The sequence below is a fragment of the Pseudorca crassidens genome, chromosome 17 (genome assembly GCF_039906515.1).
Source record: "Pseudorca crassidens isolate mPseCra1 chromosome 17, mPseCra1.hap1, whole genome shotgun sequence".
NCBI lineage: Eukaryota > Metazoa > Chordata > Mammalia > Artiodactyla > Delphinidae > Pseudorca > Pseudorca crassidens.
Window position 1 is genome coordinate 47,862,433 of NC_090312.1, and position 23,919 is coordinate 47,886,351.

The 23,919-nt window shown below is 41.5% G+C and overlaps 1 protein-coding gene and 1 pseudogene across 11 annotated transcripts in view; one reads left to right on the forward strand and one right to left on the reverse strand.

Annotated features, from left to right (window-relative positions):
* LOC137210198 (UDP-N-acetylglucosamine--peptide N-acetylglucosaminyltransferase 110 kDa subunit-like) overlaps positions 1-23,919 on the forward strand; it is a 151,066-nt pseudogene that overhangs the window by 99,432 nt on the left and 27,715 nt on the right.
* LOC137210196 (UDP-N-acetylglucosamine--peptide N-acetylglucosaminyltransferase 110 kDa subunit-like) overlaps positions 1-23,919 on the reverse strand; it is a 161,356-nt gene that overhangs the window by 35,736 nt on the left and 101,701 nt on the right. The window contains exon 1 of one of the 11 annotated variants that reach the window (XM_067711835.1): positions 6,678-6,776. The exons of the other annotated variants lie outside the window; for them this stretch is intronic. The gene's annotated coding sequence lies outside the window, so the exon portion shown is untranslated. Of the gene's footprint in view, positions 1-6,677; positions 6,777-23,919 lie in introns of those variants that run through there. 11 annotated transcript variants of the gene reach the window in all.

Consider the following 23,919-nt stretch of genomic DNA (forward strand, 5'->3'; position numbering starts at 1 on the left):
CAGTGCAGGGGACGCGGGTTTGAGCCCTGGTCCGGGAAGCTCCCACATGCCACGGAGCAACTAAGAGCATGTGCCACAACTACTGAGCCTGCACTCTAGAGCCCGTGAACCACAACTACTGAAGCCCACACACCTAGACCCCATGCTCAGCGACAAAGAGAAGCCACCACAATGAGAAGCCCGCGCACCGTAACAAAGAGTAGCCCCCGCTCACTGCAACGAGAGAAAGCCCGCGCATGGCAAGGAAGAGCCAACGCAGCCAAAAGTAAATAAATAAATCTTTTTTTAAAAAAAAAGTGTTTTAGTAACTTACTAAAAGGCACGCAATCAGTAAATCTGAGCAAGAATTCAATCCCAAATCTGTCACACTGAAGTTTAAGCTAATACATGAGATTAATAAAAACAGCACTAAATTAAAAGTTCAGAGATATTTTTAATTTCATACTCTTTCACTAACGCTCTTTGGAGATAAATCATTTCTTTTATATGGGCCTTAGTTTTCACAACTATAATAGTTGGAAGCTTGACTAGATGATCTGTATGTAGTCTTCCAATTCTAAAATGTTCCACTCATTTGGATTCCTACAATAATTGCCCTTGCAATACATGCATGCTGCCACCAAGTAGCCGTAGAGACTATTAGTTCCTTTTATATCCCTAGTGGGGAGTGCATTTTGACATCAGACTTACCGGTCAATAGTACAACCTGTTACTATAACTATAAAATAACAAAATAATCTGGTATTATTTCCTGTAAAGCAGAAGCTTTACATTGTCTGTGAATCATATCAGAATCACCTGTAGGTTTGTTTGGTTGTGTTTTAACATCTTTAGTGGAGTATAATTGCTTTACAATGGTGTTTAGTTTCTGCTTTATAACACCTGTAGGTTTTTAAACATAGAGGAAATCCATAACCCACTGAATGAGAATCTTCAGAGACAGGACATGGGCATCTGGATTTTTGGGCTCCCATCATCCGTATATTTTATTTTATTTTATTTTTTGCCTATGTACAATATTTGTCACATCTTCTTGAATCTTTAAATATTTCTTTTTGTTTTAAAATTTTAGCATATTCTATAATCTTCACCTACTTTTCATAAGCTGTTATCTGTTATGTTTATTCGATCTTGTGCTTCTCCCGGTTGTCTTCTTTATTTTATTTTTTTTTGGCGGGGGGTGGGGGGGCCCTGCCTCATGGCTTGCAGGATCTTAGTTCCCTGACCGGGAATTAGACCCCAGGGCCCCAGCAGTGAAAGCGCCAAGTTCTAACCACTGGACCACCAGGGAAGTCCCAAGACTTCTGTTTTAAATGACTTTTTTCCCACTCTAATTCATTCCTGGGATCAGTTTCATGTTTGAACATCAAACCAACCTTGCATTACTAGAATAAAGCTACTTTGATTGTGATATATGATTGTTTTACATACCATGGATACAGTTTGTGCTTCTGTTTACACATTTTGCATGCATGTTCAAAAGAGAAACTGGCCTGTGATTCTATTCTTGTAATATTCTTTTTAGTTTTGATCTGAAGCTTATGTTGGCCTTATAAATATTTTGAGCAATATATACTTTTCTGTTTCCTGGAAGATTTTTATGTAAGATTACCAATATTTCTTCCCTAAATATTTGGAACAATTTACTTGGAAAGCCATTTATCCCTGGAAATCATTTTCTGTAAAGGTACTTAATTATACAAACAACTTTTGCAGTAGATATAGGTTTTTGAGATATGTTTTCTTTCTTGGGTTAGTCTTGTTAGCTTGCATTTTTAAAGAATTTGTCATTTTCGATGAATTTTCAAATTTATAAATATGAAATTATCATAATTTTAACAGCTTTATTGGGATGTAATTTACATACCATAATTTCAACACTTTAATGTATACAATTCAGTGGTTCTCAGTGTAACCACTAAAAGACTTGTGTAAGCATCACAACAATCCAATTTTAGATTTCTGTCCCCCCACAGAAAACCCATTACACATTAACAAGCTTTTTTCAATCTCCTCAACCCTCTCAGCCCTAGGCAACCACTCATCTACTTCCTGTCTCTACAGATTTGCTATTCTGGGCATTTCATATAAATGGGACCGTACAATATGTGATCTTTTGTGAGTGGCTGCTTTTACTTTACATAATGCTTTCATGGTTCATCCATGTTGTAACATGGATCAGTAGATCATTCCTTTCTATAGCTGAATGCTATTCTATTGTATGGATATTCCACATTTTGTTTATTCATTTATCCGGTTGTCATTTGAATTATTTCCACCTTTTGTTTTTAGAAATAGGCTTCTATGAACATTCACGTACAAGCTTTTGTGCAGACATAAGTTTTTATTTCTCTTAGGTATATATTTAGTAGTGGAACTGCTGGGTCATAGGGTAACTCTATGTTTAACACTTGCAGGAACTCTCAAGCTGTTTTGTAAAATGGCCGCACCATTTTACATTCCCACCAGCAATGTATGTGGGTTTCAATCTCTTCTCTTACAGCCTAGCATGTCATCTATGCTGGAAAACGTTTCACATGTAGTTGAGCAGGATGAGTATTTTACTGTTTGCTTGAGTGTTCTGTAAACATTTATTAGGTCTTGTTAATTCATAGTCTCGTCCAAGTCTTCTATATCGTTGTTGATCTTCTGCCTAACTGTTCTATCCATTATTGACTGTGGAGTACTGAAGCCTCTAACTAATGATGTGCAATTATCTATTTCTTCCTTCAATTCTTCATGGATTTTGGTATTTTCTTCTTCATGTATTTTGGTTTTACTTTATTCAGGGCAAATATGTTAAAGATTTTTGTATCTTCCCTTTCTTTATCATAAAATGTTCCTTTTCATATCTAGTAACCTTTTTGTTTGTTTTAAAGTCTATTTTTTCTGGTATTAGTATAGCCACTTCAGCAATGCTTACGGTTGCTATTTGCATGATGTATATTTTTTCATCCTTTTACTTTGTACACATTAGACTTTTGAATCCAAGCAGTGTCTCCTATAGAAAACCTTTTTTAATACCCAGTTCGACAATATCTGCCTTTTGATTGTACTGTTTAATTCATTTACATTTAGTTTTTATTATTGATATGGTAGGATTTATTTATGTCTATCATTTTACCTTTGGTTTTCTACATGTCTCATGTTTTTGTTTTTTTGTTATTGTTGTTGTTCCTCCATTTTCCTTTTATAGTAAGTAGATATTTTCTGCTGTAACATGTAATTCCTTTAATGATTTTTAACCACATTGTTTGAGTAATGGCTGCACTAGGGCTTATGGAATACATCTCAGAATCTCTTCAGATTTTTAGTAGGTTCATTCCAGATAGAAACAGAAACTGTACTTTTATAGAGCTGTATGCCTTCCCCTCTTTTTTGTTTTTATTACATTTATATATGTTACATACTTAACAACATATTATAAAAATTACTTCTCACAAGCTTATTTTTTCAAAGAGCTTAGAGAAGAAAGTTGAGCAAATAAATATTTTTGAGTTTGTCGGGTAATCTATTTACCATTTCTGGTTCTCTTCCTTTCTTCCTGCGGATTCAGCTTATGATCTACTGTCATTTTTATTCTAACACAGCTTTGTTCTCACTGCCTTCGTTGTGCCATATCATCAAATATATGATTTTTTTTATGTTATATAGAGAACAATCCAAATATAGTCATATTGGTTAGGCACTTACTTTTTAAATTTGTTAAGAGAAGAAATTTGAAATTACAGTATCTTTTATAATTCCCTACACAACTGCTCTAGTCAGCATTCTTTGTTTTGTTTTTATGGCTTGAGTTACTGTCTGCTATCATTTGAAGAACTTCCACTAGTATTGCTTGTGAAGCCCGTCTGCTAACAGTGAACTCACTCAGTTTCTGTTTCTGTTTCTGAGTTATGGTGAAGTATTGATGACAAGTTGTGGAGTGGTAGGAAAAACTAAAATGCGATGTGCTGTATGATGTATGTTTCACTGAAGTGTCTTGGTCAAATTCTAATGATTTATGATAGAAATCACATAAAGCAAGCATCACAATTCTCCAGGAATGTTCTGTAGAATGCTAATGTTAATGATGAATATGTGATCCCAAATCTTTCACTTGTATTGACCTTATCTCATTAATTCTTCTCCCAACAATGCCATAACTAGAGTTGAGTTCTAAAGTGTACCTTCCTCTTTTCCAATAGAAATGGTCCCACAATTTCAGAAAGTTCTCAAAGGTGAAAAAGTGCACACGGCGCTTATCACGTTTGCAAATGCCAATGAAAATGCTAAGGTAACACTGTCCAAAAGGCAATATTCTTCTGTGAGGGCACCCAACTTTAAACAAATACACATATTCTAAAGACAGCTTAGATCTGTGACATGTTTTGGCCAATGAAGTGTGAGCAGACATGATGGCCTTCAATGAGCAGCAGAGGCCTTAAATGGGCTTGTGCAGTTGGGCTCACCTCTTATGTTTCAGTGAACTTTGTGAGAAGACAGGGCCTGGGAGCTGCGGCCTCACAGTTGGGCTCCAGAGGAACATGTGTGTTACAGACCTCAAACTGACCCAAAACACGGAGCAAAACCAGCCATCTAGAGGTCTAAAAGAGAGCCACTGCAGCTAGCCAATAGGTCCAAGAAAAATAAATTCTTGTTTATGGAACTGAGTTTTGGGTCGATTTGTTCCAAAGCATTATCACAGCAAGAGCTGACTAACACAACATCCTCCAAATCACTGTTATGTAAATGGCTGCCACCATGCCTACAAGTAAGGCAATTGTGTACTCAAATTGTGAGAGTCCTTGAACTCTTGGTGCCTCTCCAACACAATGTACATGGCTAAATTTCCACAAATAAGTTCACTAATATACCACAAAGATCTCCCTAAGCTTTTATTAAATGTAATGCAAACTTCTTTCTTTTCATTTTCTGCTTCTACATAGTTAAAATGCTTTTTATCAATGTAAAATGGCTCTTACCTTTTGGCTTCTGTCGTGAGAGTCTTTTGACTCTAACTCTGAAACACTGTAGGATATCACCTATATATGGAATCTAAAACAGACAACAATTGAACGAATATAACAAAAAAGAAGGAGAGTCACCGATATAGAGAACAAACTAATGGTTGCCAGTGCGGAGGGGGAGGAGGGGGCAATACAGGGGTGGGGAAGTGAGAGATGTAAACTACTGGGTGTACGACAGGCTCAAGGATGTATTGTACAACACAGGGAATATAGCCAATATTTTGTAATAACTGTAAATGTAAAGTAACCTTTAAAAAGGATATAAAAATTTTTTTAAAAAGAACTCATACTCAAAATTCGAAACAATTTAAATGTCCATCAACAGGAAAATGCACATATAAATTATCGGATTTCCCTACATGGGAATCCTACGTAGCGAGGAAAGTACATGAGCTAGACAGATCTTTACGTGTCAGCATGGATGAACCTAGCAAAGATAACACTAAATAAAGCAAGTAACAAGAGAAAACAAAATAGAATACGATGTGCAGTTTAAGAATACTTAAAATTGTAGCCTACATAGAAAGACATCCATGCCACTGATGGAGACCAAGTTCAGAGGAGTGGTTACCCAGGGTCAGCTGGGGAATTGCTGTGCTTGGGAAAGTGGTCACCCCTGAGACTCTTCAACAGGAATGGTAATGTTTCACTTCACACGCTGGCTGGAGGACGGAGGAGTGTCTGCGGATGTTATAATGTGAGCACGCTGCATGTAAAACCCATTGCTGACCACACCTAGGGGAACTGATGCATGGGAGCTGGTAGTGGGTGGAGGCATCCAGAAGGTGGTGGTAGAAGAGGAACGTTGTACACGTAACGCCTAAGGCCTGACCAGAGGACGACCACTGCTCTAGAAACTGGACACAAATCCAACTTCTACGGCCAATCTTAGAAGACAAACTGAGGCATATTTAAAATTTTAACACTTTATGTGCGCAAAAATAGATTCAATTCAGGCACCACGAAGCGGAAGAGGTGAGGAGCACTCCAGCCACAGGAGCTGCAGAGATGTTTATTTTAAAAGGGCAGAAGCAAAGCAAGGAAAAGAGTGATTTGCTATGGCTTTAACGCCTAGTTGGTGGTTTGTGACTGGGTGTCCTCAGCGCTGTTCGTCACCCTGAGGCGCTGACAGGCTTAGATTTTGGTTGGTTTAAGTAGGCGGCCGCAACGCTAGAGCCACCGCAGGCTAACGGCCTCCTTGCAGGGTTAATTTACTAACACCAATTGTCTGAGTCCTTCCTCTTACTCAGTCACTTCACTTCCTACGCCTCACTTTCTCTTCTCTAAAGTGGATATTCAGTAGTAAATTCTCTGTGGAGGTGTCAGGACAAAACAAAGTGATTATTAGGAACCACGATCATGTCCTGAATGCACGGAACACGTCACCGTTTGCCAACCACCGTGTCAAGTCAGCAGAAACGACAGAAATTAAGAGCTCTCCGCAGAAATTCACACACCCGTGCACCAGGTAAGGGACCACAGGCAGACGTTCACTCAGCCTTTCCTGCGTCCCTCACGGAGTTCACGCTCTCTCCTGGGCGGAGCGAGCACAGACACTTTGCGGGAGTTTAACTACTTTTAAAATGCACTGATACAACCATGTCTCACTTTTGTTTGGATCAGTCAGCAAACGCTTTTTGGAAACCCCAAATTCTCCACACCTCCTACCTTTTGCGCTGCCGTAGTCTCGAAGCTGCCGACACCGCTCCTCAGGCCGCGTCGTCAGGGGAGGCGGGTCTGCGTGCTGCTCCTCAAGCCGCGTCGTCATGGGAGGCGGGTCTGCGTGCGGACGCACGGCGAGCGCGCAGAAGTCCTCGAGCCCCGCCCCCACGGGCCCGCCCGGAGGCTTAAGCCGCAACCCCGCGGCTCGGGAGGGCGTTGATGCCCGCGCCAACACCAGGCCGCGCGTGGGCTCCGGAGCGCGGCATGGAGGGCTCGGCCTAGCTGGGGCCCGTGGCCCTATGTCTTCTGGCTGCGACGCCGGTCCTGCGCACGATGCGGGGCCGCAGCTGCCGGGTCGCAGCCGCCGGGCGGCGGGCGCCCGAGGGGCTGGGAGGCGAGCCGGGACCCACAGGCGGGTGTGGGCATCCTGTCTGCAGCCAGCGTCCCCGAGGCCGCGCTCAGGCCATGATCACTCGGTGAAGCTGCGCCCGGACAGCACGGCCGACTCCTTCTCGCGCTCTGAGGACCTGTGCGCGCTGCAGGACTCGGTGCCTCTGCCCTCCGTGCGGGCTTCCCTGAGGGAGGGCCTGCTGGACTTAACGCCGACCGCCTCCGCGGGGTAGACTGGGCGTCACTCCTGAGCACCCTCTGCCCCTGATCTGTATCCAGAGCTTCTTCCAGCCACGGCTTGTCGAGACAGGTTTGTACTTCCCGCTTCCAGGGGCCCTCGTGTGGGCGCTGAGAAGCGGGGTTTTAAATGGTTGAAGGTGGAGGGTGGGCACTAGAACCGGTGCCCAGTGACCGGGTGTACGTGCACCAGACGGGGCGTGCGGCCTAGGACTCCTGCCAGCTCGGTGACCCCGGCCGAGTGCCTTAAGGCTTCAAGGTCTCAGTGTTCTCATCTGTAGCGTGGGCTTAACAGGACCCAGCCTCTGTGGCGGTTACAAGGATGCACTGTGTTAATGCTTCTAGACTCTACAAAGTAGAACACTTAGCACAGTTTGGAGTATCGTTAATTGTTGCACAGATGTTACCTGGTCTGTTGAATGACTTTGCCTGGTACACACCAAAGCGATTAGGAAATGGATATATCCCAGCTTCATTTCCTTTCCATTCAAACGGGGCTCAGGAAAAAAAAAATTTTTTTCAATAGGTGTATCATATATAGTGGGAAGAGCACCGGTGTCAAGGCAGCTTAGGGTTTGAATTCCAGAGCTTATGCTCTCTGTGGCCTGGACAGGTTTCTTTTGCACTACAATCCCCACACTTGTAAAATGACATTAAAAACCACTCTTTCTGTGGGTTCTTAGAATTAATTAAGCAGGTTATGTGTGTAAAGTATCCTGGCACTTGAATGAGTTGTCAGAACCAAGGGCTGCTGGAGACCATGCTTCTGCCCTAGGTAATCTTCCCTTCTACTGGGCAGCAAGTAAACACAAGCACAGGAGTCAGTGCTCTGGAAGAAGTGAGTTCTGCTGCTACAGAGCACAGAATCTCTTTTTTCTTTGATTTAATTTTTATTCTATATTGGAGGATAGTTGATATACAATATTGTGTTAGTTTCAGGTGTACAGTAAAGTGATTCAGTTATACATATATCCATTCCTTTTCAGATTCTTTTCCCGTACACTTTGTTACAGGATATGGAGTAGAGGTCCCTGTGCTATGCAGTAGGTCCTTGTTGATTATTTTATATATAGTCGTGTGTATATGTTAATGCCAAACTCCTAATGTATCCCTCCCCGCCATCTTTCCCCTTTGCAGAGCACAGAAACTTGGAAGGGCAAGTTCAGGGTAGGATTCTTGGAGGAAGTGCCGTCCTTTCTAAGGATATGTAGAAGCTCCTGAGGTGGCAGGAGAAGTTTGAGAAATGTAAGAAAATATGGCAAAACTAATGTACAGGACTGGAACTCAGGGTTTGGGAAAGAAATGAGAGTCGATACTGAAAACTTAGTGGGGCCCAACAGAAAGGCGCCTTGTTTGTCCTGTCAGAAGTTTGGATGTTTATCCTGAAGGCTGTGGGAAACACCAAAGAACAGTGAAATGGAATTCTGGTTTAGAGGCTCACTTGGACCTCCATGTGGAAGGCAGTTGATTGGGTGCAGGGTGAATTGTAATCTAAGGGTCCCACTTAAGTTATAAAAGGTGGGACCGGGTTTTGCAGATCTGAGAGAGAATGGGTGAGGCCTGGTGACCAGTTAGAAAAGGGAGGGCAGCAAGCGTGGGTGACAGTTTACAGCTGCATCTTTTTGAGAGATACAGAGCACAGTAGAAAGGGACTGGGGGTGGCAAGAGGATCTTACTTCATCTTCAGTGCTTTAGAGGGGCCTGGTAGACAGGTCTGGGCCCAAGGTACAGATGTGGGCTTTTGGGAGGACAGGTGTTTGAAGGCATGGTAGAGACTTAGGTTATCCACAAGAATATCCAAAGAATCATAGGTCTGAGAGTTTTTTTAAGTGGGTATATTTGAGGATGTTTATAAGCTGAGAGAAAGTAGCCAACAGAAGAAGGGTGTAAAGATCTAGGAGAGGAAGTGATTGTTCATTTGTTTTTGAAAAGCTGAACACTTATCGTGTGCCTGGCCCGTTTCTAGGATCTGGGGTTCACACCATCTGTTATCTCTTCCGCAAGGACAGTTCAATTCATCCCCTGGTGAACAGAAGTCAGATTATTCTTTGCATCCCATTCAGGTGTAAGAACTGTTTTGTACCTCTGAAGGGAAGCAAGCTCTATCCTTTGGTCACCTGCTGATGATAATAGCATTGGCTGAGACCTGACCATTTACAACGAAGGCACTTCTGTAGGTAATAAGTTCCAGGAGGGCCCGAACTGAGTATGTCTGTTTCAGCATTTAGCATGGTTTAGCATCTGAGAGGCCGGTACATTATTGGCATATAGTAGACTTAAAAATGAATATTTGTGGATTGTCTGAATGAGTGGATGTGTGTGATTCACATCCTATTTGCAGGTCCTATGCCCTGCAATGGATTTTCAGTGTCAGGTTGTGAAAGTATTTATGACGGGGATTGGCATTGTTCCCTATCTAATGGATAAAGATTACACATGAAAGGACTTTACACTGACATCCCAAAAGCCTCATAGGAATTACTTAACAAAAAAATAAAATTGGATTCTGTATAATTTCTAATTTGTAAGCTGGCCAGAACACTGGTATTTCAGCCAGTCCTCTGGTAGTTCCGATGACGTCCCCATGATCACCCAGGCATAATCAGAATGGCTTTAGGATTTGGGAGCCAAAATGTTCCTCAGTATTTACGGCTTTGCTCGTCCATTTAAGAAAATGGACTATTGAAAAAAGTAGCTTCAGACACAATATGGCATTTTATGATTTAGCATGAAATCTGAGAAATATAGAGGTTATCGGAAGCCTGCAATGGTAAAGTTCCCTCTGCTATTGAAGTTATTGTCTTTAAACAAAGATTCTACATCACTAATGCTATATATATATTTTTTATGATATTCAGGTTAATTTCCAATTCTAAGGAAGTAATTGGTTGCTTGGTATGAGAGATGGTGTGGCTTCCAAAGGTGAAAAGTATTATTTTGTTGTAATTTCCGGCTGCCTAAGGATGGGAGAGGCCCGGGACACTGCAGTCAGTATATTATGTGGAGCAGGTTATATTGTGGTTTATTTATGAACTTTTACATGTTTATTTTCTTCTTTGCGGTATGCGGGCCTCTCACTGTTGCGGCCTCTCCCGTTGAGGAGCACAGGCTCCGGATGCGCAGGCTCAGCGGCCATGGCTCACGGGCCCAGCCACTCCGCGGCATGTGGGATCTTCCCGGACTGGGGCACGAACCCGTGTCCCCTGCATAGGCAGGCAGACTCTCAACCACTGCGCCACAAGGGAAGCCCACGTGTTTATTTTCTATGCAAGTTTGTGTGCTCCTTTTTGAGTTTTGGTAGATAAGTGTTTTGTAACTTTGGAATACTTGGAGTTATATACATATATATATATATATATTTTTTTAATGTAGTAGTTAAAGCCGTGGAGAGTGTACTAGTCTACCTAGTACTTCCTGTCGGAATGCCACACTTGAGGCCAGATGCCAGCCTTCCCAGAACATTTGTGGTCTCCTTTCAGTTTTTGACCTGCTCAGATTGAGTCCCTGTAGACTCTTCATCAGCTTGAAACCTGATCTTCTACCCCTTCCCTGACCTTGATGGTTACCTTCCTACTTTAGGCCTCACGGTGCTTTAGCTATAAAATGATATAGTTGCCCTTAATTCTAAAGTTTTCTTTCTAAAGGGCTACAATGTGGTGGCTCCTTGAAAATGTTTCTCTTTGCTGGTTTTAATTTTGTAGAGAATTAAATCCCCAGCCACTCTAAAAGACAGTAAGTTACATTGGATAAGGAAAGTGTGCTTTTGTAGTTAGATTAACAGGGATGGAAGATGACTTAATATGTTTTAAGATACTCATGATCCGTTCTCGTGAGAGTCGGGGGAAGAAGGGGAAGAGAGTTAATAAAATACCAAACGACTGTGACAAATTAAGTTCACCAAGATGTAGCTGATTAGTTACTACTTGAATAAGCCACACAAATCCAATTCAAGTTGTCCTTTATTTTTCTAAGAAGGATCCCAGTGAACTGAGTCCCATGTTCAGTGACTCCACGTTCAATGGCTTAGTCTTTAAAAACTGTTATGTTGCTGGAAGAAGAAATATTGCCCATCAGTCCTAATTGATGTTTAGCTATCACGCACATTTGAAATAAATTTATTACTTTGCCTGATCTCAGTGTAATACATTCTAAAGGGGCAAAGAGCACACGAAAAGTTATGGAGTCTCCATCTTCTACACTAAAGTGTGCAATAAATTACATATTATTTGGCTGTGAAATTCACAAGCCATAGAAACCACACCATTAGCAATGTATACAGTGGTAAACAGCAGGTAATGAGAATGATATAAAATAAAACAGACTGTGTATGTTGGCACTGCTGCCAATAAAACAATCATTCAATGCATTCATATGCATCTACGCTAGGTAAGCTCTTTAGGGCAATTGCTATGAGTTCTACATACCTGTCAGGATATTATATATAGCCCACTTTCTACGGCATTTATTCAAACACTCTGAGAAAGGGTTACTCTGGGTAAATTCAGACCTTTTCTCAATATAGAATTTGGTCAACATGCATTCTGAACAGCAAAATTTCACAGTATTTTCTACACTAATTTCCACCTCAGCAAATGCAGGATTAAGTATAATGGATTATAAGGAGTTAGAAAGGAAAGATGGAAGAAAAGAAGGAAGGTAGAAAAAAGGTGGGTATGGAGTACTTCAACATTTACGTAAAGAGTGGACCTAAAACTAACCTGAGGTTTCTCTGAGCTATTAGCATACGCTATAGAAACTTAAATGAAAAAATAAAAAAAACAGCAAGGGAAACTCAAAGATTCTTTGTTTTTTCACTTTACTGCATACACACGTCCACCTTAAACAATCTATATGCTTATATCCAATAAGAGAGCATTGTTTTGCAAGGCTATTTGGGTTCTATCAGCATGTAAAGGTCGGACAACTCAACTTTAGCAGAGTTAGCCTTCAGGTGAATAATTGCTTCTTTCAGGTTGCGAGCATTTGAATTTTCCAGAAATGTTTCCCAAAATATGAAAACTAAAAGAAGGGTCCTAGGACAGCGTCCTTTAGAAGTTTTATAGTATCAAGCCTTTTGGAGGAAGAGAATCTTTGTCGATTATCAACACAATGATTCCAAGCAGGTCAATATTTGCTGACAATATTATATAACAGAACCCACTTCACCTCCATTATACTGACAATGATCTTCCTTACTTCAACCTTGTGCTTCTTAGTAAAGTTGAAAATACTGAGCCAAGAACAGACAGTGACAATGCCAGAGACTCAGATGTACCTATAGGTGCCTTCAGACAACATCAGCCACCCAGGCTAAAGTCCTGGTTTAAAACATCCCAACATGAATGAATCTCAAAAACCATATGCTGAGCAAGTGAAGCCAGATCAGAAGGGCACCCACTGTATTATTCAACTTACATGAAATTGTAAACTGGGCAAAAGTCATCTCTAAAGATAAAAAACAGATCCGTGGTTGCCTTGGGGTGGGAGATGGGGATACTTTTGCAAAAGCCTAGGAAGAAACTTTCTAGGGTTTTAGAATTGTTATCTATCTTTATGGGGATGGTAGTTAAACAAATGTATACATTAATTAAAAGTCACTGAACCGTTGACTAAAAATGTCTGCATTTTATTGTATGTAAATGATACCTTAATAAGGTTGATTACAAAATGAACCAAAACCAAAACAAAGCAGAAGAAAAACCTCTCAAGACCTCAAAGGAAATACACTGTTTTCTCCCAGGGTACCAGATTGGAAATGAGGCATTGGTCTGTTCTACCCTCAGATTATCCCTAGGATTATCTAGTCTATTTTAAAGCACTAGAGTCCCCTATCAGGAAAACTCACCCCATGTTTAATTACTTTGATTTCTTCTGTGCCTCTTCTCCCAACACAGTGAAGCCATTCACGGAAGGAAAACCAGCTTTTTCCAACTTTGCATCACCACATATTCTTTCCAAAGCTATTATTTATGGAATGGAATTTGGCTACACTTTGTAAAAATCTAGCTTTTTGGGCCTTACAAATCTTAACAGTTAACCTATTGCCTCCACTGGAATTTGGAAAAAACTTATTTTGAAAAGGAATAGCTGAGACTTGACATTTTTTGTTTGTGATTTTCTCTTCCCCTAAGATAGAAGTGAGTAGGAATGAGAAACACATACATAAAGAAAAATAAATTATCTTGCTGCCTTTGCATGGTTATAATTTATAGGAGGCCCTTTTCAACAATAATCTATTATCAGAATCAATAAAATATAATCTCCATGAAGGCCAGGCCAGGATATTTGTCCCTTTTTCAGCAGATTGCAATACAAACCACATTCATGGATATGCTTCTTGATGATCTTTGTAATACTGGAACAGTTGCCCATTTCCTCATGCCTCTTCACCTTAACTTCAACCTGGTTTTTCACCAATGACCTCACATTTCCTTCTCTATCACTTGGTTGTGGGCCTCTTTTCCAACTCCAACTCCAACTCGCATTTCACTCTGGCACCAAAGGAAGACTCACACCTTCCTGCTTTTTAGTCATACCTCAAGGTCATTACCATATTGTGATCACCCTGAAGAATAGCCAGACAATTGTTATTTCAGAGCCATCTGACAGTTTGTAGCTCTAAAAATTAACTAAGAACCACATTTGTCAAAAATATCCTAGTTTAAGATTTTGGTAATACAGCAACAGTAATTCCGAAGTCATTTATGACAATCAGTGTGGGAAGCACCCTCCTTCAGGAAGATCCTTTGCCATACAATACTCTTTCCCTGTCTGGTAATAAGGAAGAATGGCCGAGGAAAGTAACCTTTTGTGGAAAGAAATACTTGGCTTTGAGAAGGCTTGATGTTCATACATTTTTCTTGAATTAGATTCCCCATTAATTACTTTATCCACAAAGAGGTAATTATCAGAGTTATGTAAGCAATTAAGGAGCTGCTACTCCACATTCTTTCAGCTTGTTGACCTTTCTCACTTTATTTCATGTGGCTATCTGAAACATCAGTGATTTACATGCCTTTGTTTTTTTACAGATTTCTGTGTGTGTGTGTCCCCATGATGAAAACATCATTAAAGTAAAATATCATGAATAGACTCTTAAGAAGCAGAGTCTACTGAAAGTCCTGGAAAATATGAAAGCACTAATATTCATGAACAACTCTACACTCTGAAAGTTACTCCAAATGTTGTTGATCTCTCTTTTGTCTAGGAGTTTTTCATATTTTCTACCATGATCATTTGTTAGTTTTATAATTACATAATAAAGGCATTACATCATACAATCTTTTGTTATCCATTGCAGTTTTAAAACTATTCCTTTCCTTGTCCTCAGCAGATATGTCATAGATTACTAGTACACAAGCAAAGACTTTCAACGTAACAGTACTTTATAGTGAGAAGAACTATACTGAGCTATCTCTATCCTAAGACAATGCACTAGGAAAGCACTAGGAATTCTTAAGCACTAGGAATACAGAGACGATCAAGGGGCAAGTTCCTTGCCTTCGAGTATACATGATCATTATAGCAAATGCTTAAATAGCACTTAGTATGTAACTCACCACAGCAGTCTTATTATCCTCCTTTTTAATAGGTGAGCAGAGGAAGCCACAGGGAAGTCATAGGGTAAAGCCAGAATTTGAACCTAGGTAGACTAGTACACTCTCCACGGCTTTAACTACTACATTAAAAAAAATATATATATATATATATATGTATATAACTCCAAGTATTCCAAAGTTACAAAACACTTATCTACCAAAACTCAAAAAGGAGCACACAAACTTGCATAGAAAATAAACACGTGGGCTTCCCTTGTGGCGCAGTGGTTGAGAGTCTGCCTGCCTATGCAGGGGACACGGGTTCGTGCCCCAGTCCGGGAAGATCCCACATGCCGCGGAGTGGCTGGGCCCGTGAGCCATGGCCGCTGAGCCTGCGCATCCGGAGCCTGTGCTCCTCAACGGGAGAGGCCGCAACAGTGAGAGGCCCGCATACCGCAAAGAAGAAAATAAACATGTAAAAGTTCATAAATAAACCACAATATAACCTGCTCCACATAATATACTGACTGCAGTGTCCCGGGCCTCTCCCATCCTTAGGCAGCCGGAAATTACAACAAAATAATACTTTTCACCTTTGGAAGCCACACCATCTCTCATACCAAGCAACCAATTACTTCCTTAGAATTGGAAATTAACCTGAATATCATAAAAAATATATATATAGCATTAGTGATGTAGAATCTTTGTTTAAAGACAATAACTTCAATAGCAGAGGGAACTTTACCATTGCAGGCTTCCGATAACCTCTATATTTCTCAGATTTCATGCTAAATCATAAAATGCCATATTGTGTCTGAAGCTACTTTTTTCAATAGTCCATTTTCTTAAATGGACGAGCAAAGCCGTAAATACTGAGGAACATTTTGGCTCCCAAATCCTAAAGCCATTCTGATTATGCCTGGGTGATCATGGGGACGTCATCGGAACTACCAGAGGACTGGCTGAAATACCAGTGTTCTGGCCAGCTTACAAATTAGAAATTATACAGAATCCAATTTTATTTTTTTGTTAAGTAATTCCTATGAGGCTTTTGGGATGTCAGTGTAAAGTCCTTTCATGTGTAATCTTTATCCATTAGATAGGGAACAATGCCAATCCCCGTCATAAATACTTTCACAACCTGACACTGAAAATCCATTGCAGGGCATAGGACCTGCAAATAGGATGTGAATCACACACATCCACTCATTCAGACAATCCACAAATATTCATTTTTAAGTCTACTATATGCCAATAATGTACCGGCCTCTCAGATGCTAAACCATGCTAAATGCTGAAACAGACATACTCAGTTCGGGCCCTCCTGGAACTTATTACCTACAGAAGTGCCTTCGTTGTAAATGGTCAGGTCTCAGCCAATGCTATTATCATCAGCAGGTGACCAAAGGATAGAGCTTGCTTCCCTTCAGAGGTACAAAACAGTTCTTACACCTGAATGGGATGCAAAGAATAATCTGACTTCTGTTCACCAGGGGATGAATTGAACTGTCCTTGCGGAAGAGATAACAGATGGTGTGAACCCCAGATCCTAGAAACGGGCCAGGCACACGATAAGTGTTCAGCTTTTCAAAAACAAATGAACAATCACTTCCTCTCCTAGATCTTTACACCCTTCTTCTGTTGGCTACTTTCTCTCAGCTTATAAACATCCTCAAATATACCCACTTAAAAAAACTCTCAGACCTATGATTCTTTGGATATTCTTGTGGATAACCTAAGTCTCTACCATGCCTTCAAACACCTGTCCTCCCAAAAGCCCACATCTGTACCTTGGGCCCAGACCTGTCTACCAGGCCCCTCTAAAGCACTGAAGATGAAGTAAGATCCTCTTGCCACCCCCAGTCCCTTTCTACTGTGCTCTGTATCTCTCAAAAAGATGCAGCTGTAAACTGTCACCCACGCTTGCTGCCCTCCCTTTTCTAACTGGTCACCAGGCCTCACCCATTCTCTCTCAGATCTGCAAAACCCGGTCCCACCTTTTATAACTTAAGTGGGACCCTTAGATTACAATTCACCCTGCACCCAATCAACTGCCTTCCACATGGAGGTCCAAGTGAGCCTCTAAACCAGAATTCCATTTCACTGTTCTTTGGTGTTTCCCACAGCCTTCAGGATAAACATCCAAACTTCTGACAGGACAAACAAGGCGCCTTTCTGTTGGGCCCCACTAAGTTTTCAGTATCGACTCTCATTTCTTTCCCAAACCCTGAGTTCCAGTCCTGTACATTAGTTTTGCCATATTTTCTTACATTTCTCAAACTTCTCCTGCCACCTCAGGAGCTTCTACATATCCTTAGAAAGGACGGCACTTCCTCCAAGAATCCTACCCTGAACTTGCCCTTCCAAGTTTCTGTGCTCTGCAAAGGGCAAAGATGGCGGGGAGGGATACATTAGGAGTTTGGCATTAACATATACACACGACTATATATAAAATAATCAACAAGGACCTACTGCATAGCACAGGGACCTCTACTCCATATCCTGTAACAAAGTGTACGGGAAAAGAATCTGAAAAGGAATGGATATATGTATAACTGAATCACTTTACTGTACACCTGAAACTAACACAATATTGTATATCAACTATCCTCCAATATAGAATAAAAATTAAATCAAAGAAAAAAGAGATTCTGTGCTCTGTAGCAGCAGAACTCACTTCTTCCAGAGCACTGACTCCTGTGCTTGTGTTTACTTGCTGCCCAGTAGAAGGGAAGATTACCTAGGGCAGAAGCATGGTCTCCAGCAGCCCTTGGTTCTGACAACTCATTCAAGTGCCAGGATACTTTACACACATAACCTGCTTAATTAATTCTAAGAACCCACAGAAAGAGTGGTTTTTAATGTCATTTTACAAGTGTGGGGATTGTAGTGCAAAAGAAACCTGTCCAGGCCACAGAGAGCATAAGCTCTGGAATTCAAACCCTAAGCTGCCTTGACACCGGTGCTCTTCCCACTATATATGATACACCTATTGAAAAAAATTTTTTTTTTCCTGAGCCCCGTTTGAATGGAAAGGAAATGAAGCTGGGATATATCCATTTCCTAATCGCTTTGGTGTGTACCAGGCAAAGTCATTCAACAGACCAGGTAACATCTGTGCAACAATTAACGATACTCCAAACTGTGCTAAGTGTTCTACTTTGTAGAGTCTAGAAGCATTAACACAGTGCATCCTTGTAACCGCCACAGAGGCTGGGTCCTGTTAAGCCCACGCTACAGATGAGAACACTGAGACCTTGAAGCCTTAAGGCACTCGGCCGGGGTCACCGAGCTGGCAGGAGTCCTAGGCCGCACGCCCCGTCTGGTGCACGTACACCCGGTCACTGGGCACCGGTTCTAGTGCCCACCCTCCACCTTCAACCATTTAAAACCCCGCTTCTCAGCGCCCACACGAGGGCCCCTGGAAGCGGGAAGTACAAACCTGTCTCGACAAGCCGTGGCTGGAAGAAGCTCTGGATACAGATCAGGGGCAGAGGGTGCTCAGGAGTGACGCCCAGTCTACCCCGCGGAGGCGGTCGGCGTTAAGTCCAGCAGGCCCTCCCTCAGGGAAGCCCGCACGGAGGGCAGAGGCACCGAGTCCTGCAGCGCGCACAGGTCCTCAGAGCGCGAGAAGGAGTCGGCCGTGCTGTCCGGGCGCAGCTTCACCGAGTGATCATGGCCTGAGCGCGGCCTCGGGGACGCTGGCTGCAGACAGGATGCCCACACCCGCCTGTGGGTCCCGGCTCGCCTCCCAGCCCCTCGGGCGCCCGCCGCCCGGCGGCTGCGACCCGGCAGCTGCGGCCCCGCATCGTGCGCAGGACCGGCGTCGCAGCCAGAAGACATAGGGCCACGGGCCCCAGCTAGGCCGAGCCCTCCATGCCGCGCTCCGGAGCCCACGCGCGGCCTGGTGTTGGCGCGGGCATCAACGCCCTCCCGAGCCGCGGGGTTGCGGCTTAAGCCTCCGGGCGGGCCCGTGGGGGCGGGGCTCGAGGACTTCTGCGCGCTCGCCGTGCGTCCGCACGCAGACCCGCCTCCCATGACGACGCGGCTTGAGGAGCAGCACGCAGACCCGCCTCCCCTGACGACGCGGCCTGAGGAGCGGTGTCGGCAGCTTCGAGACTACGGCAGCGCAAAAGGTAGGAGGTGTGGAGAATTTGGGGTTTCCAAAAAGCGTTTGCTGACTGATCCAAACAAAAGTGAGACATGGTTGTATCAGTGCATTTTAAAAGTAGTTAAACTCCCGCAAAGTGTCTGTGCTCGCTCCGCCCAGGAGAGAGCGTGAACTCCGTGAGGGACGCAGGAAAGGCTGAGTGAACGTCTGCCTGTGGTCCCTTACCTGGTGCACGGGTGTGTGAATTTCTGCGGAGAGCTCTTAATTTCTGTCGTTTCTGCTGACTTGACACGGTGGTTGGCAAACGGTGACGTGTTCCGTGCATTCAGGACATGATCGTGGTTCCTAATAATCACTTTGTTTTGTCCTGACACCTCCACAGAGAATTTACTACTGAATATCCACTTTAGAGAAGAGAAAGTGAGGCGTAGGAAGTGAAGTGACTGAGTAAGAGGAAGGACTCAGACAATTGGTGTTAGTAAATTAACCCTGCAAGGAGGCCGTTAGCCTGCGGTGGCTCTAGCGTTGCGGCCGCCTACTTAAACCAACCAAAATCTAAGCCTGTCAGCGCCTCAGGGTGACGAACAGCGCTGAGGACACCCAGTCACAAACCACCAACTAGGCGTTAAAGCCATAGCAAATCACTCTTTTCCTTGCTTTGCTTCTGCCCTTTTAAAATAAACATCTCTGCAGCTCCTGTGGCTGGAGTGCTCCTCACCTCTTCCGCTTCGTGGTGCCTGAATTGAATCTATTTTTGCGCACATAAAGTGTTAAAATTTTAAATATGCCTCAGTTTGTCTTCTAAGATTGGCCGTAGAAGTTGGATTTGTGTCCAGTTTCTAGAGCAGTGGTCGTCCTCTGGTCAGGCCTTAGGCGTTACGTGTACAACGTTCCTCTTCTACCACCACCTTCTGGATGCCTCCACCCACTACCAGCTCCCATGCATCAGTTCCCCTAGGTGTGGTCAGCAATGGGTTTTACATGCAGCGTGCTCACATTATAACATCCGCAGACACTCCTCCGTCCTCCAGCCAGCGTGTGAAGTGAAACATTACCATTCCTGTTGAAGAGTCTCAGGGGTGACCACTTTCCCAAGCACAGCAATTCCCCAGCTGACCCTGGGTAACCACTCCTCTGAACTTGGTCTCCATCAGTGGCATGGATGTCTTTCTATGTAGGCTACAATTTTAAGTATTCTTAAACTGCACATCGTATTCTATTTTGTTTTCTCTTGTTACTTGCTTTATTTAGTGTTATCTTTGCTAGGTTCATCCATGCTGACACGTAAAGATCTGTCTAGCTCATGTACTTTCCTCGCTACGTAGGATTCCCATGTAGGGAAATCCGATAATTTATATGTGCATTTTCCTGTTGATGGACATTTAAATTGTTTCGAATTTTGAGTATGAGTTCTTTTTAAAAAAATTTTTATATCCTTTTTAAAGGTTACTTTACATTTACAGTTATTACAAAATATTGGCTATATTCCCTGTGTTGTACAATACATCCTTGAGCCTGTCGTACACCCAGTAGTTTACATCTCTCACTTCCCCACCCCTGTATTGCCCCCTCCTCCCCCTCCGCACTGGCAACCATTAGTTTGTTCTCTATATCGGTGACTCTCCTTCTTTTTTGTTATATTCGTTCAATTGTTGTCTGTTTTAGATTCCATATATAGGTGATATCCTACAGTGTTTCAGAGTTAGAGTCAAAAGACTCTCACGACAGAAGCCAAAAGGTAAGAGCCATTTTACATTGATAAAAAGCATTTTAACTATGTAGAAGCAGAAAATGAAAAGAAAGAAGTTTGCATTACATTTAATAAAAGCTTAGGGAGATCTTTGTGGTATATTAGTGAACTTATTTGTGGAAATTTAGCCATGTACATTGTGTTGGAGAGGCACCAAGAGTTCAAGGACTCTCACAATTTGAGTACACAATTGCCTTACTTGTAGGCATGGTGGCAGCCATTTACATAACAGTGATTTGGAGGATGTTGTGTTAGTCAGCTCTTGCTGTGATAATGCTTTGGAACAAATCGACCCAAAACTCAGTTCCATAAACAAGAATTTATTTTTCTTGGACCTATTGGCTAGCTGCAGTGGCTCTCTTTTAGACCTCTAGATGGCTGGTTTTGCTCCGTGTTTTGGGTCAGTTTGAGGTCTGTAACACACATGTTCCTCTGGAGCCCAACTGTGAGGCCGCAGCTCCCAGGCCCTGTCTTCTCACAAAGTTCACTGAAACATAAGAGGTGAGCCCAACTGCACAAGCCCATTTAAGGCCTCTGCTGCTCATTGAAGGCCATCATGTCTGCTCACACTTCATTGGCCAAAACATGTCACAGATCTAAGCTGTCTTTAGAATATGTGTATTTGTTTAAAGTTGGGTGCCCTCACAGAAGAATATTGCCTTTTGGACAGTGTTACCTTAGCATTTTCATTGGCATTTGCAAACGTGATAAGCGCCGTGTGCACTTTTTCACCTTTGAGAACTTTCTGAAATTGTGGGACCATTTCTATTGGAAAAGAGGAAGGTACACTTTAGAACTCAACTCTAGTTATGGCATTGTTGGGAGAAGAATTAATGAGATAAGGTCAATACAAGTGAAAGATTTGGGATCACATATTCATCATTAACATTAGCATTCTACAGAACATTCCTGGAGAATTGTGATGCTTGCTTTATGTGATTTCTATCATAAATCATTAGAATTTGACCAAGACACTTCAGTGAAACATACATCATACAGCACATCGCATTTTAGTTTTTCCTACCACTCCACAACTTGTCATCAATACTTCACCATAACTCAGAAACAGAAACAGAAACTGAGTGAGTTCACTGTTAGCAGACGGGCTTCACAAGCAATACTAGTGGAAGTTCTTCAAATGATAGCAGACAGTAACTCAAGCCATAAAAACAAAACAAAGAATGCTGACTAGAGCAGTTGTGTAGGGAATTATAAAAGATACTGTAATTTCAAATTTCTTCTCTTAACAAATTTAAAAAGTAAGTGCCTAACCAATATGACTATATTTGGATTGTTCTCTATATAACATAAAAAAAATCATATATTTGATGATATGGCACAACGAAGGCAGTGAGAACAAAGCTGTGTTAGAATAAAAATGACAGTAGATCATAAGCTGAATCCGCAGGAAGAAAGGAAGAGAACCAGAAATGGTAAATAGATTACCCGACAAACTCAAAAATATTTATTTGCTCAACTTTCTTCTCTAAGCTCTTTGAAAAAATAAGCTTGTGAGAAGTAATTTTTATAATATGTTGTTAAGTATGTAACATATATAAATGTAATAAAAACAAAAAAGAGGGGAAGGCATACAGCTCTATAAAAGTACAGTTTCTGTTTCTATCTGGAATGAACCTACTAAAAATCTGAAGAGATTCTGAGATGTATTCCATAAGCCCTAGTGCAGCCATTACTCAAACAATGTGGTTAAAAATCATTAAAGGAATTACATGTTACAGCAGAAAATATCTACTTACTATAAAAGGAAAATGGAGGAACAACAACAATAACAAAAAAACAAAAACATGAGACATGTAGAAAACCAAAGGTAAAATGATAGACATAAATAAATCCTACCATATCAATAATAAAAACTAAATGTAAATGAATTAAACAGTACAATCAAAAGGCAGATATTGTTGAACTGGGTATTAAAAAAGGTTTTCTATAGGAGACACTGCTTGGATTCAAAAGTCTAATGTGTACAAAGTAAAAGGATGAAAAAATATACATCATGCAAATAGCAACCGTAAGCATTGCTGAAGTGGCTATACTAATACCAGAAAAAATAGACTTTAAAACAAACAAAAAGGTTACTAGATATGAAAAGGAACATTTTATGATAAAGAAAGGGAAGATACAAAAATCTTTAACATATTTGCCCTGAATAAAGTAAAACCAAAATACATGAAGAAGAAAATACCAAAATCCATGAAGAATTGAAGGAAGAAATAGATAATTGCACATCATTAGTTAGAGGCTTCAGTACTCCACAGTCAATAATGGATAGAACAGTTAGGCAGAAGATCAACAACGATATAGAAGACTTGGACGAGACTATGAATTAACAAGACCTAATAAATGTTTACAGAACACTCAAGCAAACAGTAAAATACTCATCCTGCTCAACTACATGTGAAACGTTTTCCAGCATAGATGACATGCTAGGCTGTAAGAGAAGAGATTGAAACCCACATACATTGCTGGTGGGAATGTAAAATGGTGCGGCCATTTTACAAAACAGCTTGAGAGTTCCTGCAAGTGTTAAACATAGAGTTACCCTATGACCCAGCAGTTCCACTACTAAATATATACCTAAGAGAAATAAAAACTTATGTCTGCACAAAAGCTTGTACGTGAATGTTCATAGAAGCCTATTTCTAAAAACAAAAGGTGGAAATAATTCAAATGACAACCGGATAAATGAATAAACAAAATGTGGAATATCCATACAATAGAATAGCATTCAGCTATAGAAAGGAATGATCTACTGATCCATGTTACAACATGGATGAACCATGAAAGCATTATGTAAAGTAAAAGCAGCCACTCACAAAAGATCACATATTGTACGGTCCCATTTATATGAAATGCCCAGAATAGCAAATCTGTAGAGACAGGAAGTAGATGAGTGGTTGCCTAGGGCTGAGAGGGTTGAGGAGATTGAAAAAAGCTTGTTAATGTGTAATGGGTTTTCTGTGGGGGGACAGAAATCTAAAATTGGATTGTTGTGATGCTTACACAAGTCTTTTAGTGGTTACACTGAGAACCACTGAATTGTATACATTAAAGTGTTGAAATTATGGTATGTAAATTACATCCCAATAAAGCTGTTAAAATTATGATAATTTCATATTTATAAATTTGAAAATTCATCGAAAATGACAAATTCTTTAAAAATGCAAGCTAACAAGACTAACCCAAGAAAGAAAACATATCTCA